Source organism: Scyliorhinus torazame, chromosome 26 (assembly GCF_047496885.1).
Source record: "Scyliorhinus torazame isolate Kashiwa2021f chromosome 26, sScyTor2.1, whole genome shotgun sequence".
In the NCBI taxonomy this organism is placed as follows: Eukaryota; Metazoa; Chordata; class Chondrichthyes; order Carcharhiniformes; family Scyliorhinidae; genus Scyliorhinus; species Scyliorhinus torazame.
This window is the reverse complement of record NC_092732.1, coordinates 20,006,896-20,031,280: the sequence shown is the minus strand read 5'-3', so window position 1 is coordinate 20,031,280 and position 24,385 is coordinate 20,006,896. Positions and strand designations below refer to the sequence as shown.

General features: G+C 44.6%; 1 long non-coding RNA gene across 1 annotated transcript; it reads right to left on the bottom strand.

Annotated features, from left to right (window-relative positions):
• Positions 1 to 11,844: 11,844 nt before the first annotated feature.
• On the bottom strand, positions 11,845 to 12,799 carry LOC140403068 (uncharacterized). The gene is made up of 4 exons (XR_011938242.1): positions 12,731 to 12,799; positions 12,601 to 12,631; positions 12,312 to 12,364; positions 11,845 to 11,884 (listed from the first exon to the last, which is right to left on the bottom strand). It is a non-coding gene; the product is annotated as an uncharacterized lncRNA (long non-coding RNA).
• Between the last annotated feature and the right edge of the window lie 11,586 nt (positions 12,800 to 24,385).

The following is a 24,385-nucleotide window of genomic DNA, read 5'->3' as shown; positions in this document are numbered from 1 at the left end:
AGGTCTTAGATAGGGCTGAGGGGAAATGGCGATGACGAGAGAAACAGCTCAAGTCGGCAAAAGCTGCAGATCGTGGGACTTCCAGAGGGATCGGAGGGAGGATCCCAGTCGAATAGGGAGCAGCGATGCTCAGGAAGCTGGTGAGCGAGGAACATTTCGCCAAAGCCGCGGAGGTAGACCTCGCTCACATATAGCTTCGCAATGGCCCAAGGCGCCAGGATAAGGAGCGGATCCTGAGGATGGCAATAAGCAGGAAAGGATGCAAATGGGAAGGACAATCCATTCGCCTGCACGTGGACATTGGAGCAGACCTGGCCAAGCGCTGGGCAGAATGTAACAGCTCCGAATCCTGACTGTATAACAGCAAGGTGCAGTTTGGCATGCTCTACCCCACGAGCTATGGGTCAGCTAGCAGGTAAAGGACCACTATTTCGCCAACGCGGAGGAGGCCACCAAGTTCTTGCAGAAAAGTGAACATAGAAACAGCAGTAGAAGGGATTGATTATAGCGTGGCATTTAGGGACTAAAGAGGGACAGAGGTGAGCACATGAGGGAGTGAGGAGGGCGGGAACCGGGAGAGACGTTAACGGTGTTAAATGCCGATGTCACAAAATGCAGATTCGGAGACACCGGATGGAAAGATTAGCTCCTTGTCAAGAAATTGCCTGCTCGTGTTTCGAGGCTGTTACTGTGGGGAAAGATTGCATAGGCTGGCGCTCTGAACTCCAGGAAAGAACAGGCTGGTGGGCGAACTGATAGAGCTGTTGAAAATTATGAAAGAGGCTTCAGCGGAGATAGAGAAAAACAACAATTCGACTTGTGGGGGAGAGAAATGACTGAGCGTCCATCAATATCATAGACATTATCATACATCCAATCGGCGGAGCTCAGGTGCAAGGTCTTTGAACAGAGTATGGGGTGAATGTTGACCGAGCTCCCAAAGGAAAAGATCCTGGTGAATAACAGTGTTGCATTTCAGTGGGGAAGCTGGATCAGCACATGGAGGAATGTATAGAATGTATATGTTGATGGGTCGAGACAAAGAGGAGGTGGAAGGAGTTACCAGTAGAACATAAAATTACCATACTCCCCAGAACCAGAGATGCAAATCTGACTCGAAGAGACAGGCGGGGAGACGCAATTGGGTGAGACTGTTACTAAAATATAGACATCGAATTCTGGCGATTTTTAGTTTGGTATATTTTTGTTGAATTCCGAACAAGTTAATGTGTTGCGGGTAAATGTAACACAACCAACGCTCTGAATAATGGGCATTTCTCTGGACCCATGCTATTAGAATAGATGGCATTGAGGTACGTAGGGAAGAGGTGTTGGCAATTCTGGACTGGCTGAAAATAGATAAGTCCCCGGGGCCTGATGGGATTTATCCTAGGATTCTCTGGGAAGCCAGGGAAGAGATTGCTGGGCCTTTGGCTTTGATTTTTATGTCATCGTTGGCTACAGGAATAGTGCCAGAGGACGGGAGGATAGCAAATGTGGTCCCTTTGTTCAAAAAGGCGAGTAGAGACAACCCCGGCAACTATAGACCGGTGAGCCTCACGTCTGTTGTGGGTAAAGTCTTGGATGGGATTATAAGAGACAAGATTTACAATCATCTAGATAGGAATAATTTGATCAGGGATAGTCAACATGGCTTTGTGAATGGTAGGTCATGCCTCACACACCTTATCGCGTTCTTTGAGAAGGTGACTGAACAGGTAGCCGAGGGTAGAGCAGTTGTTGCGGTGCATATGGATTTCAGGAAAGCGTTTGATAAGGTTCCCCACGGTAGGCTATTGCAGAAAATACGGAGGCTGGGGATTGAGGGTGATTTAGAGATGTGGATCAGAAATTGGCTAGCTGAAAGAAGACAGAGGGTGGTGGTTGATGGGAAATGTTCAGAATGGAGTACAGTCACAAGTGGAGTACCACAAGGATCTGTTCTGGGGCCGTTGCTGTTTGTCATTTTCATCAATGACCTAGAGGAAGGCGCGGAAGGATGGGTGAGTAAATTTGCAGACGACACTAAAGTCGGTGGTGTTGTCGACAGTGCTGAAGGATGTAGCAGGTTAAGAGGGATATAGATAAGCTGCAGAGCTGGGCTGAGAGGTGCCAAATGGAGTTTAATGTAGAGAAGTGTGAGGTGATTCACTTTGGAAGGAATAACAGGAATGCGGAATATTTGGCTAATGGTAAAGTTCTTGGAAGTGTGGATGAGCAGAGGGATCTAGGTGTCCATGTACATAGATCCCTGAAAGTTGCCACCCAGGTAGATAGGGTTGTGAAGAAGGCCTATGGAGTGTTGGCCTTTATTGGTAGAGGGATTGAGTTCCGGAGTCAGGAGGTCATGTTGCAGCTGTACAAAACTCTGGTAAGGCCGCATTTGGAGTATTGCGTACAGTTCTGGTCACCGCATTATAGGAAGGACGTAGAGGCTTTGGAGCGAGTGCAGAGTAGATTTACCAGGATGTTGCCTGGTATGGAGGGAAAATCTTATGAGGAAAGGCTGATGGACCTGAGGTTGTTTTCGTTAGAGAGAAGAAGGTGAAGAGGAGACTTAATTGAGGCATACAAAATGATCAGGGGGTTAGATAGGGAGGAAAGTGAGAGCCTTCTCCCGCGGATGGAAATGGCTGGCACGAGGGGACATGGCTTTAAACTGAGGGGTAATAGATATAGGACAGAGATCAGAGGTAGTTTCTTTACGCAAAGAGTAGTGAGGCCGTGGAATGCCCTACCTTCAACAGTAGTGAACTCGCCAACATTGAGGGCATTTAAAAGTTTATTGGATAAACATATGGATGAGAATGTCATAGTGTAGGTTAGATGGCTTTTGTTTCGGTGCAACATCGTGGGCCGAAGGGCCTGTACTGAGCTGTATCGTTCTATGTTCTATGTAACAGCAATGATGTCGTTGGATTTAGCACCATTGACGTTTGATGCAGTTTGTTGAGTCTGGTCCCTACACCACATTTTCAGCAGCGATAACCACGAGTTGAAGATCTTGCTCTTTCAAGGCAGAGCACTGCGGTAGTACCTTTACTAAGTACCTATCAGGTACCCAACAGGACGCCCTCATCCAAGATGTGCACCTCGTTCAATTTTCCAGTGCGCAACTTTTAAACACTGCACGTAACTTCCGCAACATGAGCATTTTCAAAATGCTTTGCGAGTACAGAGTTATGGAGCGCCTAATCGGTGTCAATCCCAGAGTACCAGTGAACTGGTTAATGTCCAGTACGCTGCAGCAGCTGTTTCCCGGATCAGACCTCTTCATTCAAACAAAGAACAAAGAACAAAGAAATGTACAGCACAGGAACAGGCCCTTCGGCCCTCCAAGCCCGCGCCGACCATACTGCCCGACTAAACTACAATCTTCTACACTTCCTGGGTCCGTATCCTTCTATTCCCATCCTATTCATATATTTGTCAAGATGCCCCTTAAATGTCCCTATCGTCCCTGCTTCCACTACCTCCTCCGGTAGCGAGTTCCAGGCACCCACTACCCTCTGCGTAAAAAACTTGCCTCGTACATCTACTCTAAACCTTGCCCCTCTCACCTTAAACCTATGCCCCCTAGTAATTGACCCCTCTACCCTGGGGAAAAGCCTCTGACTATCCACTCTGTCTATGCCCCTCATAATTTTGTAGACCTCTATCAGGTCTCCCCTCTACCTCCTTCGTTCCAGAGAGAACAAACCGAGTTTATTCAATCGCTCCTCAAAGCTTATGCCCTCCATACCAGGCAACATTCTGGTAAATCTCTTCTGCACCCTCTCTAAAGCCTCCACATCCTTCTGGTAGTGTGGCGACCAGAATTGAACACTATACTCCAAGTGTGGCCTAACTAAGGTTCTATACAGCTGCAACATGACTTGCCAATTCTTATACTCAATGCCCCGTCCAATGAAGGCAAGCATGCCGTATGCCTTCTTGACTACCTTCTCCACCTGTGTTGCCCCTTTCAATGACCTGTGGACCTGTACTCCTAGATCTCTTTGATTTTCAATACTCTTGAGGGTTCTACCATTCACTGTATAATGGTAGAATATAATGGAGGAATTATACTGGAATGGTATAATTCCTCATTCAGAACTGTCCAATTGCAGGAGGTGGGTCATTGATATCGTCATTCGTGTAGGAAATCACTCCCATACCATGAGTATTTAATATTGGTATGAAATTTTAAATCGCAAAGCCTTGCCTGCCCTTCTGGGCTGTAAAGAAAGAACATGTTCTCTCTGAGCGGAAGAGTGGATTGCGTCTGTCAGTGGTGTTCGCGTGGGGGAGGGAGGCATTCGCCCCCGTGTATCAGGATCAATGATTGGCCCTGAACATATATAATAAAAAAACATAACCTTGGCCATTGACACATGGTTGATTGTGAGCTCTTGCTCAGCAGCGTTCCCCACATAGCAACATCCACTATACTTCCATTAGTCCGGAAGTGTGTCCCTTTCTCTTTTTGTCCTGGTATTCATTCATTTGTATCTTGTCACTAGATTACTCCCGGTGGTGCCGTCCATGCAAGCAGAAGGGAAATGCTGCCAAACAAGCCTTGTGACTGTGCACATTTAGATAGTTGAAAGTCAGAGATCCTGAAGAGCCGGAGTCTGGGACAAAACAACCTTAGACACAATAACTGTGAGAGACAAAATCATTCACCATTCAATTGTTAGTCTCGGCATTTGATTCAAATTAGATTCATTAATGAGGGAATGGGCTATTTTATAGTGTACTCTTGCACCCCATCCTTAATTTGGAATATTGTCTCTTCCTGATACAACAGAACCACTGGTGAATGATTTTGTCTCTCACAGTTATTGTGTTTCAGGTAGTTTTGTCCCAGCCTCCGGCAATTCACTTTCTGGCTGAACTACCTAAAAGGTGCACAATCACAAGGCTTGTTTGGCAGCATGTCCGATCTGCATGAATGAACGGCAGCACCGGGAATAATTTAATGACGGAAGACACGGCTTGGTATGGACACATCGACTCTCTGCTCTCTGATCATTGCGGGTGTCTAGGACAGTGATTCTGTCATTTATTTATGAAAGGAAGGAGCTCTCAGGGATGTCCTTGGTAGGTGGAAATGGCTCCAATTGGCTCTGCACGACAAAAACTTGCGATTCCTTCTTTAATAATCAGGAGTCTCGGTACAACTGTGGTCGATCCGAAACTCCCCATCCCAAGAAGCTTTCCAGTCACCTCTCTCATTATTACACCAACGGCTGAAATTGCCAGGATTGTTCCTATGCTTGGTGAGGAGTTTGGAATCCAATTCCTTTGCTATCCACTAGAATGTTTACAGGGCGGGATACGGAGGGTCACACCACTTTTATTGAACTACTTATGTGTCATCGCTTTATAAGTGCGAGTCCATGTGTCCACGTGTACTTATATGACCAAGATATTTCATACACCTTACTCTTTCTATCTTTATGTTTCTGAATTGTCAACCCTATCAGTATTTAGAATACACGTGACTGGCGGGAGATAGTGGGATGAGTATGGAATCTGAGCGTCCTCGGGCTGGCATGGATAACGTGGCCAAATGGCCTCCTTCTGTACCGTGACCTTTCGATGATTTAAGACGTTATTTTGACTTTCCAATGATGAAATTGAAACCAATTTCCATTTACCACGTTGTCCCTCGATTCTACTTTGAACGTGTGACCACTCTTCAGAAATCGCGCCAATTGAATTCTCTTCAGATTTGTATAAGCACTACTTTTGTATATTAATGACCTACATACGTGTGACGCTGTGTATCTTAATGATCAACCGGCAGAGTTTGAAGTGTGTTTCAAGAGTCCGGGAACATATGTAGACCAGAAGCTAAGCTTCACAGAGAACAGCGGCAGCATATTTAAAAATTACTTTTAATTAGAAACTAAAAGTGTTTGAAATGAATCTTAATGCTTCAGAGAAGGTATAAAAAGTTCGGGCAGATATTATTTGAACGGTTAACATGGCAGTCTGGTATGGTTACCACAGTGTGAACAGCAACGGTAAGCTCGCGAGAATTGTCAACACTTCAGGTGAAACAGTTGGTAGACAGCAGACGCAACTCAATAATTTGTTTCACAAAGTAGCTCAGAGGAATGTTCAGACCATCACCGGTAGACCCTCTCACTCTTTGAGCCGATGCTTTATAATGTTGCGTGGGACAATCGGCTCCAGAGGTATTTTGTTCCCAGTACCATGAACACTCAGTAACATAATTATAATTTAACTTGCTGTTTTTCATATATATTTAGTGAATTGTGTTCTGCGTGTGTGGTATGGATGCACGACATGTATTCGCAAAAGAATGGATGGTGGCATACAAGCAATATTTACTCTTTTGAACTGTTTTTACTGCTATACTGGATGTGAAACCAAATACAATTGTACACTTTTGCATGGGAAATTAAACGCTATTATTATTATTGCTCTAAATCATTCGAAATATCGCAACGCCATTTCCAGCAAGCAACTGGCCATTTGTCCCCTCTAATCCTGCCGCACTATCTAAATTCACATTAACAATTAGAATGCTGTTACGTGTTAATTACAATCACCAAGATATTGGTTGGGAAATTTCTGGGAGATTGATATGGAAAAGAGTTTCTTGTACTCGGGAGATGTCTAAGTTGTGACTCGGTGTAACAAAATATCTGTTCATCCGGAGTAATCAGAATGGAGATATAAATTGGAATATCCAGACAGAACACGCCAAAAGTCCATCGAGATGGAATCCGGCCATTGCGCTAAGATGATGGACTGAATTCCTACCAATTAGCTCAGAACTCGTCCTGACATAACGAGGAAATCTACCACTTGTGGAGAGAATAGTTCCAAATGCGCCCCTTCTTTCTAAACATACTCTACATCTTCCATCTCTGACATGTTGGTTTCAATCAATACTTCCTGGGTCAAGGAAAGATGGAATCATGGGAAATTTCATACATCACTCTCCACATCTGTCTCTGACTGTTCAGGGCCTGTTTACACCATCTGGCTCAACAGTGTGTTCACGAAGTTAAACTTCCGTACCGGCTGAGGCTGTTCATGAAGGCCGGTAGACCCGTCCTGGCCTATTGCCGCTCGCATGAGGTGCTGCGATCCTCAGGTTACCTCAGCACCAGTCAGCTCTGCCACTCAAAGGGGAAAGCAGCCTGTGGTCATCTGGGGCTATTGTTACTTTGATCACTTTCCCCAATTCACATCTCAACCCGTGAAACGCATCTGAATCCTGAACTGATATTTTCAACAGAAATCGCAGATGTTTTTTTTTAAATTTTAGTGTTTAAGGCGGGAACAGGAAGTTAGACCCGCGGACTTCTGGGAAGTCCCTCACCAATAAATTCTGGTGGAGAGTCTCCCACCCGCCCTCCTCACCCATTGGTGTGAGGTAAGTACCATATTTTATTATTATTATTAATTTTTTTTAAAAAAAAATTTAGTTGTTAGCCAGATCTTGGTAGAAAGTTAGAGGGATGGCAGGGAAGGGAGTGCAATGTTCCTCCTGCAGGATGTTTGAGGTGAGGGATGCCGTTAGTGTCCCTGCTGATTTTACCTGCAGGAAGTGCTGCCATCTCCAGCTCCTCCAAGACCGAGTTAGGGAACTGGAGCTGGAGTTGGAAGAACTTCGGATCATTCGGGAGGCAGAGGGGGTCATAGATAGCAGCTTTATGGAATTAGTTACACCAAAGATTGGAGATAGATGGGTAACTGTAAGAGGGACTGGGAAGAAGCAGTCAGTGCAGGTATCCCCTGTGGTCGTTCCCCTGAGAAACAAGTATACCGCTTTGGATACTTGTGGGGGGGGGGGGACTTACCAGGGGTAAGCCATGGGGTACGAGCCTCTGTCCCTGTTGCTCAGAAGGGAAGGGAGGAGAGGAAGAGAGCATTAGTAATTGGGGACTCGATAGTCAGGGGCACAGATAGGAGATGTTGTGGGAGCGTGAGAGACTCACGTTTGGTATGTTGCCTCCCAGGTGCAAGGGTACGTGATGTCTCGGATCGTGTTTTCCGGGTCCTTAAGGGGGAGGGACAGCAGCCCCAAGTCGTGGTCCACATTGGCAACGACATAGGCAGGAAAGGGGACAAGGATGTCAGGCAGGCTCTCAGGGAGCTAGGATGGAAGCTCATAACTAGAACAAACAGAGTTGTTATCTCTGGGTTGTTGCCCGTGCCACGTGATAATGAGATGCGGAATAGGGAGAGAGAGCAATTAAACACGTGGCTACAGGGATGGTGCAGGCGGGAGGGATGCAGATTTCTGGATAACTGGGGCTCTTTCTGGAGAAGGTGGGACCTCTACAGACAGGATGGTCTACATCTGAACCTGAGGGGCACAAATATCCTGGGGGGGGGGAGATTTGTTAGTGCTCTTTGGGGGGCGGGTTTAAACTAATGCAGCAGGGGCATGGGAACCTGGATTGTAGTTTTAGAGTAAGGGAGAATGAGAGTATAGAGGTCAGGAGCACAGATTTGACTTCGCAGGAGGGGGCCAGTGTTCAGGTAAGTGGTTTGAAGTGTGTCTACTTCAATGCCATACGAAATAAGGTAGGGGAACTGACAGCATGGGTTGGTACCTGGGACTTCGATGTTGTGGCCATTTCGGTGACATGGATAGAGTAGGGAAAGGACTGGATGTTGCAGGTTCCGGGGTTTAGGTGTTTTAGTAAGCTCACAGAAGGAGGCAAAAGGGGGGAGGTGTGGCGCTGCTAGTCAAGAGCAGTATTACGGTGGCAGAGAGGATGCTAGATGGGGACTCATGCTCCGAGGTAGTATGGGCTGATGTTAGAAACAGGAAAGGAGAGGTCACCCTGTTGGGAGTTTTCTATAGGCCAACAAATAGTTCTAGGGATGTAGAGGAAAGAATGGAGAGGATGATCCTGGATAAGAGCGAAAGTAACAGGGTAGTTATTATGGGAGACTTTTACTTTCCAAATATTGACTGGAAAATATATAGTTCGAGTACATTAGATGGGTCGTTTTTTTTACAGTGTGTGCAGGAGGGTTTCCTGACACAATATGTTGACAGGTCAACAAGAGGCGATTTGGTTTTGGGTAATAAACCAGGCCAGGTGTTGGATTTGGAGGTAGGAGAGCACTTTGGGGACAGTGACCACAATTCGGTGACGTTTACGTTAATGATGGAAAGGGATAAGTATACACCGCAGGGCAAGAGTTATAGCTGGGAGAAGGGCAATTATGATGCCATCAGACGCGACTTGCGGGGTGGGTGGGAGGGTGGGATAAGGTTGAGAAGTAGGCTGTAAGTGTTGGGCGCACTGGATAAGTGGAGCTTGTTCAAGGATCAGCTTCTGCGTGTTCTTGATAAGTATGTACCGGTCAGGCAGGGAGGAAGGGGTAGAGCGAGGGAACCGTGGTTTACCAAAGAAGTGGAATCTCTTGTTAAGAGGAAGAAGTAGGCCTATGTGAAGATGAGGTGTGAAGTTTCAGTTGGGGCGATGGACAGTTTCAAGGTAGCGCGGAAGGATCTAAAGAGAGAGCTAAGACGAGCAAGGAGGGGACATGAGAAGTATTTGGCAGGTAGGATCAAGGAAAACCCAAAAGCTTTCTATTGGTATGTCAGGAATAAGCGAATGGCTACGGAAAGAGTAGGACCAGTCAAGGACAGGGATGGGAAGTTGTGTGTGGAGTCTGAAGAGATAGGCGAGATACTAAATGAATATTTTTCGTCAGTATTCACTCAGGAAAAAGAATATGTTGTGGAGGAGAATGCTGAGACCCAGGCTATTAGAATAGATGGCATTGATGTACGTAGGGAAGAGGTGTTGGCAATTCTGGACAGGCTGAAAATAGATAGGTCCCCGGGGCCTGATGGGATTTATCCAAGAATTCTCTGGGAGGCGAGGGAAGAGATTGCTGGACCTTTGGCTTTGATTTTTATGTCATCATTGGCTGCAGGAATCGTGGCAGAGGACTGGAGGATAGCAAATGTGGTCCCTTTGTTCAAGAAGGGGAGTAGATACAACCCCGGCAACTATAGACCGGTGAGCCTCACGTCTGTAGTGGGTAAAGTCTTGGAGGGGATTATAAGAGACAAGATTTATAATCATCTAGATAGGAATAATATGATCAGGGCTAGTTAGCATGGCTTTCTGAAGGGTAGGTCATGCCTCACTAACCTACATTCAATTATTTGTCAATTATTGGTCGTATTGCAACATCGTTTAATGGTCGATCAATTTATTTATATTTACATATCGACATTTGGAATGAAATGTCACTGGAACTATCCCATCATCAGAGAGTTTTCACTGTGACTAGACTTTGCTGTACAATTCTGCCATACCTTCGCGACATGGTTACAGCTGATTATCACAAATGATTCTCAACACTTTATCCTCTACACTGAACAAAGGAGTCAGTGTTTAGCGCAATGCACGGGGAGAGTTTAGCTGCTTTATAGAAGTCTCATTTGGGTCTATGTTTATTTCCATTAAGTTTCGGGTTGTTCGGCATATCCTGTCTCCTCCCGGATTCATCAAGGAAAAGCCATCCAGGTTCTCATCTGCCACCTGCCTTCTTTTTTGATCTCTTCTCCAAAGCGGCCAAGTCCAGGGAGGCATAGAGAGGTCCGCCCTGAGACTGGGAAATATATGAAGCATTGACATTCAAAAATAGTTAACATAGATGTCAAATTATCCCGAAATGAAATCGACTTCAATGAAGTGAGAAAACGAGACAACTAAGAAGGATACCATTCGGCCCATTCAATCCGTACTGGCTCCATGAATGTGCTACTCAGTTAGCGCAACCTCAGTTTAACATTCCCCATATCTTCAACAATTCTCCTCCCTTCAACCATTTCACAGATTCCCTTTTGAAAACCACTGTTGAATCTTCTTCCAGTGCCCGCTATATCTATCTGCGAGGGTGCTGCTTAATATGTATCTGCAATAATTGTCTGGACAAATGATCTGTGATAGAGTCGTGAAATTAGAAAGCAAATTAAAGCAGACATGGTCATTGTATAACCAGACAACTGCGGCGATGTACCTGTTACTTTTATTCGATATATTTATTGTTAAAGAGCGAACCTGATGATCATGTTTCCCCCGTGTGTTATCTATAGGGTCCGGCAGATCAATCCACATCCAGACAGAAACACAGACACAATAAAGAGACTTACACCGAAGAATCGCAGAGAAGGGCGAGGGAGGGGGGGGGGGGGGGTGAATATCAAGAGTCCATTTAGACCATGCTGTCAGTGCCTAAATAAAATAACTTGAAAGATAAAGCACGCTGGTCATTCTTATCACACTGCCCATCTCCCGATCCGTTGTTTTAAACATTCCAACACTTTAAGTGAAGATCCAGGTGCCTTATTAAATGTTTCTGCCTCAACCTCCAAATCAGGTAGGAGAACCCACACTGCTCTTATTTTGCGCATTTCACGGCTATGCAAGACCCTGGTCGTTTCACAGCAACTTTTCAAAATACTCGTCAAAGCTTTCAATGAAGGTATTCTGCAGCCCATTCGGAATCAATAGTGTTCCAACAACATCCATTTAATAACGGCGCAGCGAATGTATTTTATTTGGATGTTTGTTGAGGGAATTGATGTCAACACTGGATACTGAGAGCTTCCTGCTCCCGAGTCCCAACACAACCCCCTCGCTCCTCCGCTCCTGCCCCCGCAGAGGAATATGCTCTGATTTTAGTTAAAGCGACGAGTGTGATTTGAAACAAATGAATGTGTTCTAGAATGTGCTCTGCCAACCAAGTGAAACATCTAGCGTGGGATGGGGTGCACATTATTCCAAAATTCAGCAATTATCTGGGCAGCTTGACAGCATATTAATTGCACTTACCCGTAACGCACCGTCATGTAATCGCTGTGTCTGTGTTTGGCGGAGTTCGCCTAGGTATTAAAGAATACAATATGAATTTAAATATTATTTCTTCCGGCGAATAGATATTCAGCTGGAGATAGGCGAAGACAATGACGAATCAATGCGCCAATGGCCTTAATTGTCAATGGTAGTCAATCCAAAAGCTTCACACATAAGCCTGTGTTCCCCCAATAGATCAACAGCCCCTCAATGCATCACTTCTCAGATAAAACGGCAATGGAGTCCAATTTGCCAATGGCTGGACAATCCCTATCTAGTGTCCACTGCCCATCTGGCATATTAGTGGCAGGTTTAATAATCCACAATTGGCCGTTTTCTGGCACCAACAGGAATGAGATGATTGAAGAATATTCTGATGGCGGTCAGTGCACTTCTCAATCGGTGAATTCCCGCCATTTGATATTTAATCTGTACCAATGTTTCAATGGAACTTACCCGTTTGTCGCTTTTTCCGCCCCTGTCTTTGTGTTGTCTCGCTCAAACTGAAACTGAACAAGGACAAGAAGTATTAATGAAGTGTTAGGTCATCCAAATCCAGGCCCAGGTCCCAGAAATAGCTGAGAAAATAATTAATTGTACAGTAGTTTTAGATTCATCTTCAAATATCGAACAGAATGTCAACATGAAACATTGAAGTCAGAGTCGGGTTTGAACTGGACTTCACACAATACTAAACACAAAGAGAGTGTCCGTGATGTAGTTTGCAAATGTCTCAATCACTTACTTTTCATTTTGGCTTTTGTTGTCCCATTTTCCTGAAAGAAGGAACTATAATTAGCAAAATAAAATCAGGAGAAGATAATAACATTGGATACGCAATCATGGCAATGTCCCTCATGAACCGGATTCCTCACCTGATCTGCCGCCTTTACAAATCCAAATGGGAAGTAGAATCAACAAGAGAACCAGAACCGCCAGGACAGTGATGAAAGCGGGAAGGGCCCGACTGCACCATCCTGCAGAGACAACACAATTAAAATCTGTTTCTCTGTCTCGTCCTTATCTCCTGGCATTCTCAGTTGGGAACGGAACTCAGTTAAAAAATCGGAACCTGAACCTTGGGAGCGAAGGGGGAAAGTAAACCCCGGGAAACTGATAGCAACACATGAAATGGAATCAAAGAATTTACAGTGCAGAAGGAGGCCATTCGGCCCATCGAGTTTGCATCGGCCCTTGGAAAGAGCACCCTTCAGCCTATCCCTTTAACCCCGTTACCCCACCTAACCTTTTTGGACACGATGGACAATTTAGCATGGTCAATCCACCTAACCTGCACATCTTTGGACTGTGGGAGGAAACCGGAGCACCCGGAGGAAACCCACGCAGACAAGTCGAGAGCATGCAGACTCCGTACAGGCAGTGACCCACCCGGGAACCGAAACTGGGACCCTGGAGCTGTGAAGCAACAGTGCTAACCACTGTGCTACCGTGCCGCCCTTTGATTTCGCTCTGTTGAAGTGTTTTGAAAAAGTAACAATGTTAAAGGTGTTAGAAATATCTCCGAATAAGAAAATGGCTAGAGTATTCGAGTGCACAACGTTAGGCCATGGACATTAACTATCTGGCAGGCCTGTCAGTGTTGTTCCACACTCACAGTGCATCAGTTTTTATGATGCAAACAGCACTTGGTGTCATAGTGGAAAAACGGAGCCATTGAATGATGCTGCATTTTGTCCTCGTGTCAACTCTGAAAGTTCTATCCAATTTGGGTCAATCTCCCTCAGCGTTCCCTCATAGACCTGTACATTGCTCCCCATTAAATATTTCTGCAGATCCCCTTCTGAAAGGACCTAGTAAATATGATTTTACTGCGTGTTCCAGATTTCATGAACTTTCAGTGTAAATCACACTCTCCAAAGATCCGCAGTTTTTGCTGATTATCTTCAATCTGTGTCCCCTTGATTGCTCACCTCCTGCCATTGTACACTGTTCCTATTAGTTGCTCCATCGAAGCTTTCTGGTTTTGATCGCCGCCTCGATCATTTCTCTTCTTAACCTTCTCTTCCGTAAGGACAGGAGTCCAAGTTTCTCCAGTCTCTCCACATTAACTGAAGTGGCCAGTTCCCAACAAATCTCCGCGGCTCTCTCGGTAGACTTGTGACTTCCACCCCTAAAAAGCTGTGTGCAGCTGATCACAATACTGTGAACGTGACCAGCCAATGCTTTCTGGCGCATCAACACATCGCCCTTGCTTTTAAACTCGATTCCTCAATTTAAAAATTCAATGATTACGGATGTCTTCCAGCATTAATTTATCTTCCCATTTCCATCTCCAAACATTACTCAATCAGAGAATAATTGCAGCACAGAAGGAGGCCATTCAGCCCACCAACTCTCTGCTACCTCTCGTCGGCAACAACCTGCTTTATTCTCCTCGCCTGCAATTCCTCTTCCCCCTGCCCATTCTTCCATTTCTCACCATTCTCCAATTCCCTTTCGAACGCCACGATTGAACTGCTTCAACCACACTCTCAGGCAGTATGTTCCAATGATGAACATTCGGTGTACAGAAGGGTTCTCCTTCCTGTTGCAGTTCATTCCTTTCCCAATCACAGCACATTTGTAGCGCCTGGCCCTCCATCCTTCGGTCACGCGGTACTGATTTTCACTCTGTACTCAGCCCATATCCCTCCTGATCTGTAAACGCCACTATCAAATATCTGCTCAAACTTCTCTTCTCCGAGGAGAACAGCATCAATGTCTATCGGTAATGCACGGGAATTAATTTTCCCGCCCTTGATACCATTGCTTTGAATCTTTTCTGCACTGTCTCTAACACATTCTCCAGACAGTCTGGTGCCCAGATAGGACGTAATACTTCAGTTGATGCTGAACCAGAGTTTTGTTAATGTTCATCACAGCTCCCTTCTTGTTCTACTTTCTGCCCTATTGCTAATGTCAAGGCCTTTGCATGCATTAGTAACCGCCCTGCCCATGTCAATGGTTTGTGACAATAAAGCTCCGATTCCCTGCCCAAGTAAAACCTGTGCGATATACGTGGGATAATTTCTGAAAATGACATTTGTGTGAAGTGCTAGACCCAGAGATTAATGTTCGAAAGATTGTAGGTCTCAGGAAGCAGCATTCAACCAATAAAACAGATGTTCACGGATGATGGGTTCTGGAAAATGAGATTCAGAGAAAATAAATGAATGTCTCATAAAACAAGTCATTTTTAGACAACAATTTCCACTTTTGTCTGGTTTCTGTTTGTAAAGCCCATCCAGCATAGAACTGATCACAAGTCCATTCCAAAGTCTACTCCGTAAACAGGATGGTTGAAGCAGATTCAATAACTTCGAAAAGGGAAACCAGATTCTAGTTTAATGGGAAAATGTGACAGAGCTATCGGGATAAAGATTAGCGAGCATTTGTATTTATTTAACAGGCTTCAGAGTCTTATCTTCCAGCTAATCATTCTTATTGATTATAACTTGAATTTAAACCATCATTGTGAAGATCGCTAGCTCACCTGTCCTTGTCTCTGCTGATTTGATTGTCCATTTTTTGATTTGAGACCCCAGTTGAACAATACAAGTACAGACAGCGCCACTAGTCCAGATTTCCTTCGACACCATGATCTGACTGGTGATGCTGTAGGTCCCGTCCTCCGCCATTGTACCGGGACCGCTCGATCCCTCGGTTAACAGGCCGGAAATATTCCAGAAAATAGCAATCCGGTTAGAAGAAAGTCCACTGACCAAACACACCAAGGGGACGGTTTCACTCGAATTCTCCTCACCCTGTGGCACAAATATCAGCACCGCCGTCTTGTTGGTGGAACTGTCTGGACACAGATTGAGACATATTCAACGATTGATTCACACAAAATGATAATACTGTGCATGATCAGCATTCATTTCAATTGTTCTCTTACCTCCAACCAATAATGTAGCTGCTTTCTGGAGCGGTGCATAGCTATCCATATCAGCACAGTAGTAGGAACCTGAGTCATTCGCCTGAACATTGTGGATTTCCAGAATCAGTACTTTTTTGCTGTTGCCTTTTTTAGAAATGAACTTACAATTTGCCCCGTTACAGGATGAAATGTCGATTGCTTTCGGGGCTTCACCCACTCCTTGTTTATACCAGCCATAGCTAGACACCAATTCCACTTCGTAAATGTAATGACAGGTTAATTCCACCATCTGTCCGACTTCAGCGGTCATTGGGAAGGGCTTCTGAGACAAAGAGGTCTCGGAGTCTGTAACCAGAGAGATTATTGTTACCTTATCAGTGATTATTGACAGATTGGAAACATCCGCTTTGAAACGCTTTAGCTATAATGAGAGAATAATCTCTTTGTAGTTTTACAGAGTTTTTGGGGAGATGTATTCTTCAATTTACTTCTGTTTCCGTAAGAGGAAGCAGTAAACACATTGACACTATCTGGTGAAATCCCTTCACCTGATCACTGGATCACATTTTTATCTCAGGAAACAATCATTCTCGCATTTTACTGAACGAAGCTAATTCCGGTTAAATTTCCCGCCGCCGTTTACTCACCGTAACTCCGCAGAACCAGCAAAATGAGTATCAGGGGGAAATGTTCCTTTGCCATCTTGAGCCGGAGCCTGCTCCCCGTTTTCGCTCTCACTCGCTTGTTACTGTGGCCAGAGTGCCCGCTGACTGACCCGAGCTCAGGGCCAGATCCGCTGGAAACGATGACGATCTGTTGTCGGGAAAGTATGACACCATTCTGTGAGCAGTGTCTTGGTGAATGTGACGTTCATTTGCGCTGCCGTCACCGCCTGGGTGTCACAGCTGACAAGGAACAGAAGAGCTCACAACAATCTGATTGGCTGTAGTTCAGAGGGCGGGGCGGAATAATAACTGCAGGGATCTATGCTGAATATAGCAGTTAGTAATTCACTCAAGTTGATCCATCCCAGAGTGTCATCGGAATGATGTTCCTGATCCAACTTAAAAGACATCGTCCAGGTCGTGCCTCAGCCTTGTCTTCGCCAGTTAAACAATTCCCAGCCTGTTCCCTATTTCTAGTTATTTATGACATTTCGGCCCAGCTCTCGTTCTTGTAAATCGTGTTTGCTCCATTGCCAATATCATTTTTGTAATTTGCGGGGGGAGGGGGTGGGGGGCAGAAATTCGCAATTAGTACAAGTTTTCCAAACAAGGACCCATATATAAAAACAATTCAACAGAATTAGGATCATTTTCCTCTGTAGCCTTCTATCTATTTTTCTCGTGAATATCACCAACAAGATCATGCAAATGGGCGTTGCTTTGGAATTATTCACAGATCGAATAAACCAATCTTTTGAGTAGCAACAGGGACAGACCAAAACCCTGGGCGTCTCTTCAACTGGGTTGGATTTCGATTCTGAGCCGCATTCACACTCGCACATTCTGCTGTTGAGCGAGTGGCTTCTCTTTAAAATAAAATTTCGAGCAGAAACGACTTGCATTCCGTCTTCCCAAAGGGTTAAGTTAAAAGCATTTCCCCTCTTGGTAAAATAGTAGACAACATTATTAAATGGTGAACAGGGAAGATACTCGAGTAAATTTAGCCTGCATGCCATCTGTTCGTAAAGCCGCGAATAAAGATTTGTGGTGATCGACATTCCCAATGCAATGCCCCACATTTTCCGAAGATAGTCGTCAGGAAATATTTGGAAATCATTATCAGTGGAAATTCAGTACATGCCGGGCAGAGAACATGTCTTAGAAGCTGCAATATGGAAATACATTAGTGGAGAGAAATTAAGAGTGAAAGTTGTACCATGTATTTCTTTCTAAATGCAAAGATTTGCATTTATCTTGTGATGAAAGCAAGCGGTCACCAATTTATATTCGTTCGTTCATAGGATGTGATCATCGCTGGTCAGGGCGGCATTAATTGTCCATCCCTAACTGTCTCTACATTATGAGAGGAATAGATAGGGTGGAAACTCAGAGTCTTTCTCCAAGGGTGGACTTGTCAATGACAAGGGGCCACAGGTTCAAGGTGAGAGGAGTTTTGTTTAATGGCGATGTGCGGAGTAGGTTTATCATGCAGAGAGCGGTGGGTGCCTGGAACTCGCGGCGAGAGGATGTGGTGAAATCAGGCACATTAACACCATTTAAGAGACATCTTGATGGATAGATGAAGAAGGGGAAATAGAGGGATACGAGTAAGGGCAGCAGTTTTTTTAGTTAGGGCATCATGGTCAGAACCGTGGAGGGCCGAAGGGCCTGTTCCGATTATGTATTTGTGATTGTTCTTTTATAAGGGGATGAGGGGCAGGTTTGTTCACCTCTGTAGTCCATGGCGTGTCGGCACACCAACCTTTGGCTTGTTTCTCCAGGCGCTTGGTCCAGGAACAGTAAAGGAATGGCGATGAAGTCCCAAGCCAGTGTGCGGTTAGGAAGACAATTGGGGTCTTGTTCCCATCTCCCTTCCTGTGTTGCCCTGTTCTCTGTGTCGATATTGCACAGTGCGATCCCAGTAAGATGAAGGCATTGTGCACTTGTGAATAAAGTTGGGGATCAGTTAATTTTATTCAAAGCCGGGTAAGGGCAGAGAAATAGGAAATCAGTATAACATTAATAAACACACTGTTACTGAGCATGATTGTACACCAGCCTGTTCTCTGTTTAGTTGAATCCACTCTGGGCAGTAACCCCGCATTGTTTCTGCAGTTTCTCATTGAATGCCAGTGTGTGACCTCTGAAGGCAGTTCAGTGGGTGAAGCGCCTCAACTGTAAAAACATGAAAACCACAGAGAGCTTTTGGCTCGAACATATTTTCCATCTCAAGCTGAGAGTGGTCACAATCCCGGGTACTGATATCTAGACTTCAACGCGCTTTGGGCTGTGGGCGAGGTATTTTTAACGCTCAAAGCAAATAGCTGCGGTCACCGCCAATGCGCCTCGTTGCTGCCAGACCCGCTCTCTGCTGCAAGTTCTACTCCCCCGCTCCTTCGCCATGGAAGGTCAAGCATTTCTGCAGAAAAGGTCAAACTCTGAGTACAGCTAATTTCGTAACTCATGCTGCCAGTGATTCCTGCCAACAGACAACAACAGGAATGCATTTCTCTCTTGCCTCCCACCTTCCATTCCTCACCATTCCGCTGAAGATTCCGTTACCTGGGTTCCTGAGGAGTCTTGCAGAGAATTTTCAGCACGGATTTTCCGGCTTTGAGTTCAGAATTGGGTCATGTTTCCTCTGAGATATTCCCATGAAGAATCATTTGACCCAGCGGCAGTTACTAATTGTTTTCTCTCTGTCAGGGTTGTACATTTTCATCCATTGCCGGAACTGCCTGGATGATCCGGCCTAGAATATTCATCCTCATTTGGATTTGGAATTCATATTGTGGCTGATCGGGTGAATATTGATGATTAACACCGATATTTTACTGAACGTATGTTTAATGTCCATTGTTTAAAGTACTAATTGCGTTTATTATTTCTGTAAACCGAATGAACAGACCCCACAGTGACAAGTCTGGAAGTGAAGTGTTTTTAAAGCTCATCACTGACATCAGTATGTAAATAGTCCAACTCGGGAAGGGGCCATACTGGACCTGGTATTGGGGAATGATCCCGGCCAGGTCCTTGAAGTTTCAGTCGGTGATTATATTGGGAATAGCGATCACAATTCCGTAATTTTTAGAATACTCCTGGCCAAAGACGAGAGTGGTCCTGAAGGAAGAGTGCTAAATTGGGGAAAGGCCAAGTATAACCAAATTCGGCAGGAGCTAGGGAATGTAGACTGGGAGCAGCTGTTTAAGGGTAAATCCACACTTGAAATTTGGGATTCTTTTAAGGAAAGGTTGATCAGAGTGCAGGACAGAAATGTCCCTGTGAAAATGAGGGATAGAAATGGCAAGATTAGGGAACCATGAATGACGGCTGTAATTGTGAGACTTAAAAATGATGAAGTTTTGGAGGAATATCGGGAAATAGGATAAATCTCAAACGCGCAATAAAGAGGGCTAATAGGGGTCATGGAATATCTTTGGCTAACAGTGTTAAGGAAAATCCCAAAACCTTTTATTCGTATATAAGGAGCAAGAGGGTAACTAGGGAAAAATTGGCCGACTCAAAGACAAAAGAGGGAATTTATGCGTGGAGTCAGAGGAAATGGGTGAGATTCTTAATGAGTACTTTGCATCGGTATTCATCAAGGAGAGGAACATGACGGATGTTGAGGTTAGGGTTGGATGTCGGCATAAGGAACGGGAAAGTTTTCGGTATTCTAAAAGGCATTAAGGTGGACAAGTCCCCATGTCCGGATGGGATCTATCCCAGGTTACTGAGGGAATCGAGGGACGAAATAGCTGGCGCCTTAATAGATATCTTTGCAGCATCCTTGAGCATGGCTGAGGTCCCGGAGGAATGGAGAATTGCTAAAGTTGTCCCTTTGTTTAAGAAGGGTAGCAGGGATAATCCAGGGAATTATAGACCTGTGAGCTTGACGTCAGTGGTAGGCAGACTGTCGAGAAGATACTGAGGGATAGGATCTATTCACACTTGGAAGAAAATAGACTTATCAGTGATAGGCAGCATAGTTTTGTAAAGGGAAGATCTTGTCTTTGAAACCTAATAGAATTATTTGAGGAAGTGACAAAGTTAATTAATGAGGGAAGGGCTGTCGTATACATGGACTTCAATAAGGCGTTTGATAAAGTTTCCCATGGCAGGTTGATGGAAAGAGTGAAGTCGCATGGGGTTCAGGGTGTACAAGCTAGATGGATAAAGAACTGGCTGGGCAACAGGAGACAGAGAGTAGTGGTGGAAGGGAGTTTCTCAAAATGGAAAAAGGTCACTAGTGGTGTTCCACAGGGATCCGTGCTCGGACCACTGTTGTTTGTGATATACATAAATGTTCTGGACGAAGGTACAGGTGGTCTGATTAGCAAGTTTGCAGACGATACTAAGATTGGTGCAGTTGCAGATAGCGAAGGAGACTGTCAATGAATAAAGCACAATATAGATAGTTTGGAGAGTTGGGGAGAGAAATGGCAGATTGAGTTCAATCCAGGCAAATGCGAGGTGATGCATTTTGGAAGAATCAATTCGAGAGCGGACTATACGGTCAATGGAAGAGTCCTGGGGAATATTGGTGTACAGAGGGAACTGGGAGTTCAGGTTCATTGTACCCTGAAGGTGGCAATGCAGGTAGATAGAGTGTTCAAGAAGGCAGACAGCATGCTTGCCTTCATCGGACGGGTATTGAGTACAAGTGTCGGCAGGTCATGTTACAGTTGTATAAGACTTTCGTTAGACCACATTTGGAATACTGCGTGCAGTTCTGATCGCCACATTACGAGAATGATGTGGATGCTTTAGAGAGGGTGCAGAGGAGTTTCACCAGCATGTTGCCTGGCATGGAGGGTGCTAAGACAGGTTAGTATTGTTTTCGTTGGAAAGGCGGAGGTTGAGGGGGGACCTGATTGAGGTCTACAAAATTATGAGAGGTATGGACAGGGTGGTTAGCAAGAAGCTTTTTCCAAGAGTGGTGGTGTCAATTACAAAGGGTCACGATTTCAAGGTGAGAGGGGGAAAGGTTACGGGAGATGTGCGTGGAAAGTGTTTTACGTAGAGGGTGGTGGGTGCCTGGAACGCTTTGCCAGCGGAGGTGGTAGAGGCGGGCACGATAGCTTCATTTAAGATGTATCTAGATAGATATATGAATGGGAGGGGAACAAAGGGAGGTAGATCCTTGGAAAATAGGCGACAGTTTTAGATAGAGGATCTGGATCGGCGCAGGCTGGAAGGGCCGAAGGGCCTGTTCCTGTGCTGTAATTTTCTTAATTTTTTGTACTTTGTGTTCTCACTGTATTTATAACTGTTTCAGAAATCAGTTCATTCCCAAAGCCGTAACCATGGTATTGATGCTTTAATCTTCCCACGTTCCTTCATGTTTTATTCTGAGATGAATTAATAATTCCGATTGCCTTTACTTAACTGAGCAGAGACTAAATGGCCATAGCAAATTGCAACACGACGAGGCCATTCGGCCCCTCGAGCCTGCTCTGCTATACAACAAGATTATAGCTGACCTGATTGTTGATTTTACCTCCATCCTCCTTTCTGCCTCCCTACAACCCTGTCCTCCATTGTTAATTGCAACCGCTCTAATTCAGCCTTGACTATATTCAATGACCCCCGCCACACTCCTCTGTGTGAATGGGAATTTCAAACACCAGTGAGCCACTGAGAGTAGACATTGATCTTCGTCCCCCTCTTACTGCGGAAACTGTGTTCCCTACTTCACTATTCCCTCACCAGAGGACGCATCTTTCCAACATTTACTGTGGTCATCGTTTCGGAATTCTATCTGTTTTAAGGACGAAAATACGAAGAAGGATCCGGAATGCTCTATTCCTCCTCGGGACTCTGCTTCACAGTTTAACCAGACCATGTCTGATCTGATAGTAACCTCAGTTCAGCATACGGCCTGCTCCCGATCACCTCTCAACTCCCTGCTTACCAAGAACATACCAATCTCTGCCTTAAAAAGATTCAAAGATACTCCTTCAACCGCCATTGAAACGATGGAAGTTATCAAGATTCACGACCCTCTCAGAGTAAACAAATTATCCTAATTTTCCTTTTAAACGGACGACCCATTATTTTTAAACAGTGACCCCCCAATTCTACATTTTCCTACAAGAGAAAACATCTTCTCCACATCCACCTTTTCAATACCCTTCTGGATCTGATATATTTCAATAAAGTAGCCTCTTGCTCTTTAAACTCTAGCGGATATGATACATATAACCATTCCAACTTTCCCTCATGGGACAAATTCCGGGCATTATTCTGATGCATTTCTGTGAATGACTTCCAACGCATTTACATCCTTCCTTAACTAAAGTGACCAATGTTGTCCAGAGTATACCAAATGTGGTATCGCTCGTACAACTGAAGTGTAAACTCCCTACTTTTTCATTGAGTACTCCTCTCAGTAAATGAAAACGTTCTGTTAGATTTCTCAATTACTTGCTCTGCCTGCACACTGTGATTCATTCGCCAGGACACCCAGATGTATCGCACCTCAGAGATTTGCAATCTCTCATCATCTTGGTAATGTGTTTTTCTTTTCTTCCTCCTCCCAAACTGGATCAATTCACATTTTCCCCACATTATTCTCCAGCTAACAGATCTTTGCCCAACCCCTTAACTTCTCTCTATTTGTCGTTGCCTCCATTTGTCAACTTCTTCCGACATATATTTGAGTTGTCAATAATTTTGGCAACCACCCTTCCAAACATTTCATACGAGTCATTTGTATCAATTGTAAATAGTCGAGGTCCCAGAACAGTTCCATTTGACAACCAAACCTTCCTGCTTGCCAACGTGTTCTGCCGAGTCCCTGCTTCCTTTTATCCAACTAATTGTCTATACTTACCAACATGTTACCCAAAAGCATCAGTTTTGTTATTTATTAATTTCGGTAATACCGTGTGGTCTCACTTTACCAAATCTCTTCTCAAAGTATCTCACCAACCTTTTTATTCACAGCTCATGATACTTGTCCAAAAAAAATCTATAAGTCGGTTAAACTTGATTTCTCTTGCATAAAACATGTTGACTTTGAATGATTTCATTGAATTGATCTAACTGTCATTCTTCACCGTCTTTAAGAATAACTTCGAATGATTTCCCCATATAAGATGTTAAATCAACTGGTCTATATTTCGTACTTTCTGTCTCACATCCTTGTTGAATTAAAGAGTCACGTTGCCTATCTTCCAAGGTAATGGGAAAATTAAAACCAATACTGCAATTCTCTCACTCGACACACATGTTATGACGGGAGGATATATCCCATCGGAATCGGGGCACTTGTCATCACGCATCTCAAAAGATTTCACCCGTGTCTCTTTGGTGATTGTAATTTTCCGAGGTACTTCTCTCCCACGGCTCGGTAGCACAGTGGTTATCACTGTTGCTTCGGAGCGCCAGGAACCCGATTTTGATCTAGGGCGTGGGCGACTGTCTGTGCGGAGTCTGCGCGTCCCCCACGTGTCTGCGTGGGTTTCCTCAGGGTGCACCGGTTTCCTCCCACAAGTCCCGAAAGACGTGCTTGTTAGGTGAATTGGACATTCTGAATTCTCCCTCAGTGTACCCGAAAAGGCGCCGGAGTGTGGACACTCGGGGACTTTCACAGTAACTTCATTGCAGTGTTAATGTAAAACTACGCGTGACACCAATAAAGATTAATATTATTATTTCCTGGCTTATTGCTGCTTCTTGGATTTAACTTGTGTATTCGACAGTGAAGGTCAATGCAAAATACCTGTTCGATTCAAGTGCCACTTTCCTATTTTCCATTTCCATTCTGCAGATTCACTTTCTATACGTCAAACATTCACTTTGGTCATTCCTCTTCTTCAGATATTGATAAAAATACTTACCATCTGTTTTTGTTTTCTCTGAGGCAGAATCAACAGGCACTTACAGAGGCAAGGACCGATGAAGAACAGTCAGCATGGATTTATGAGTGGAAAATTACGACTCACCAATTTAATTGAAATTCATGAATGGTGACCAACAAG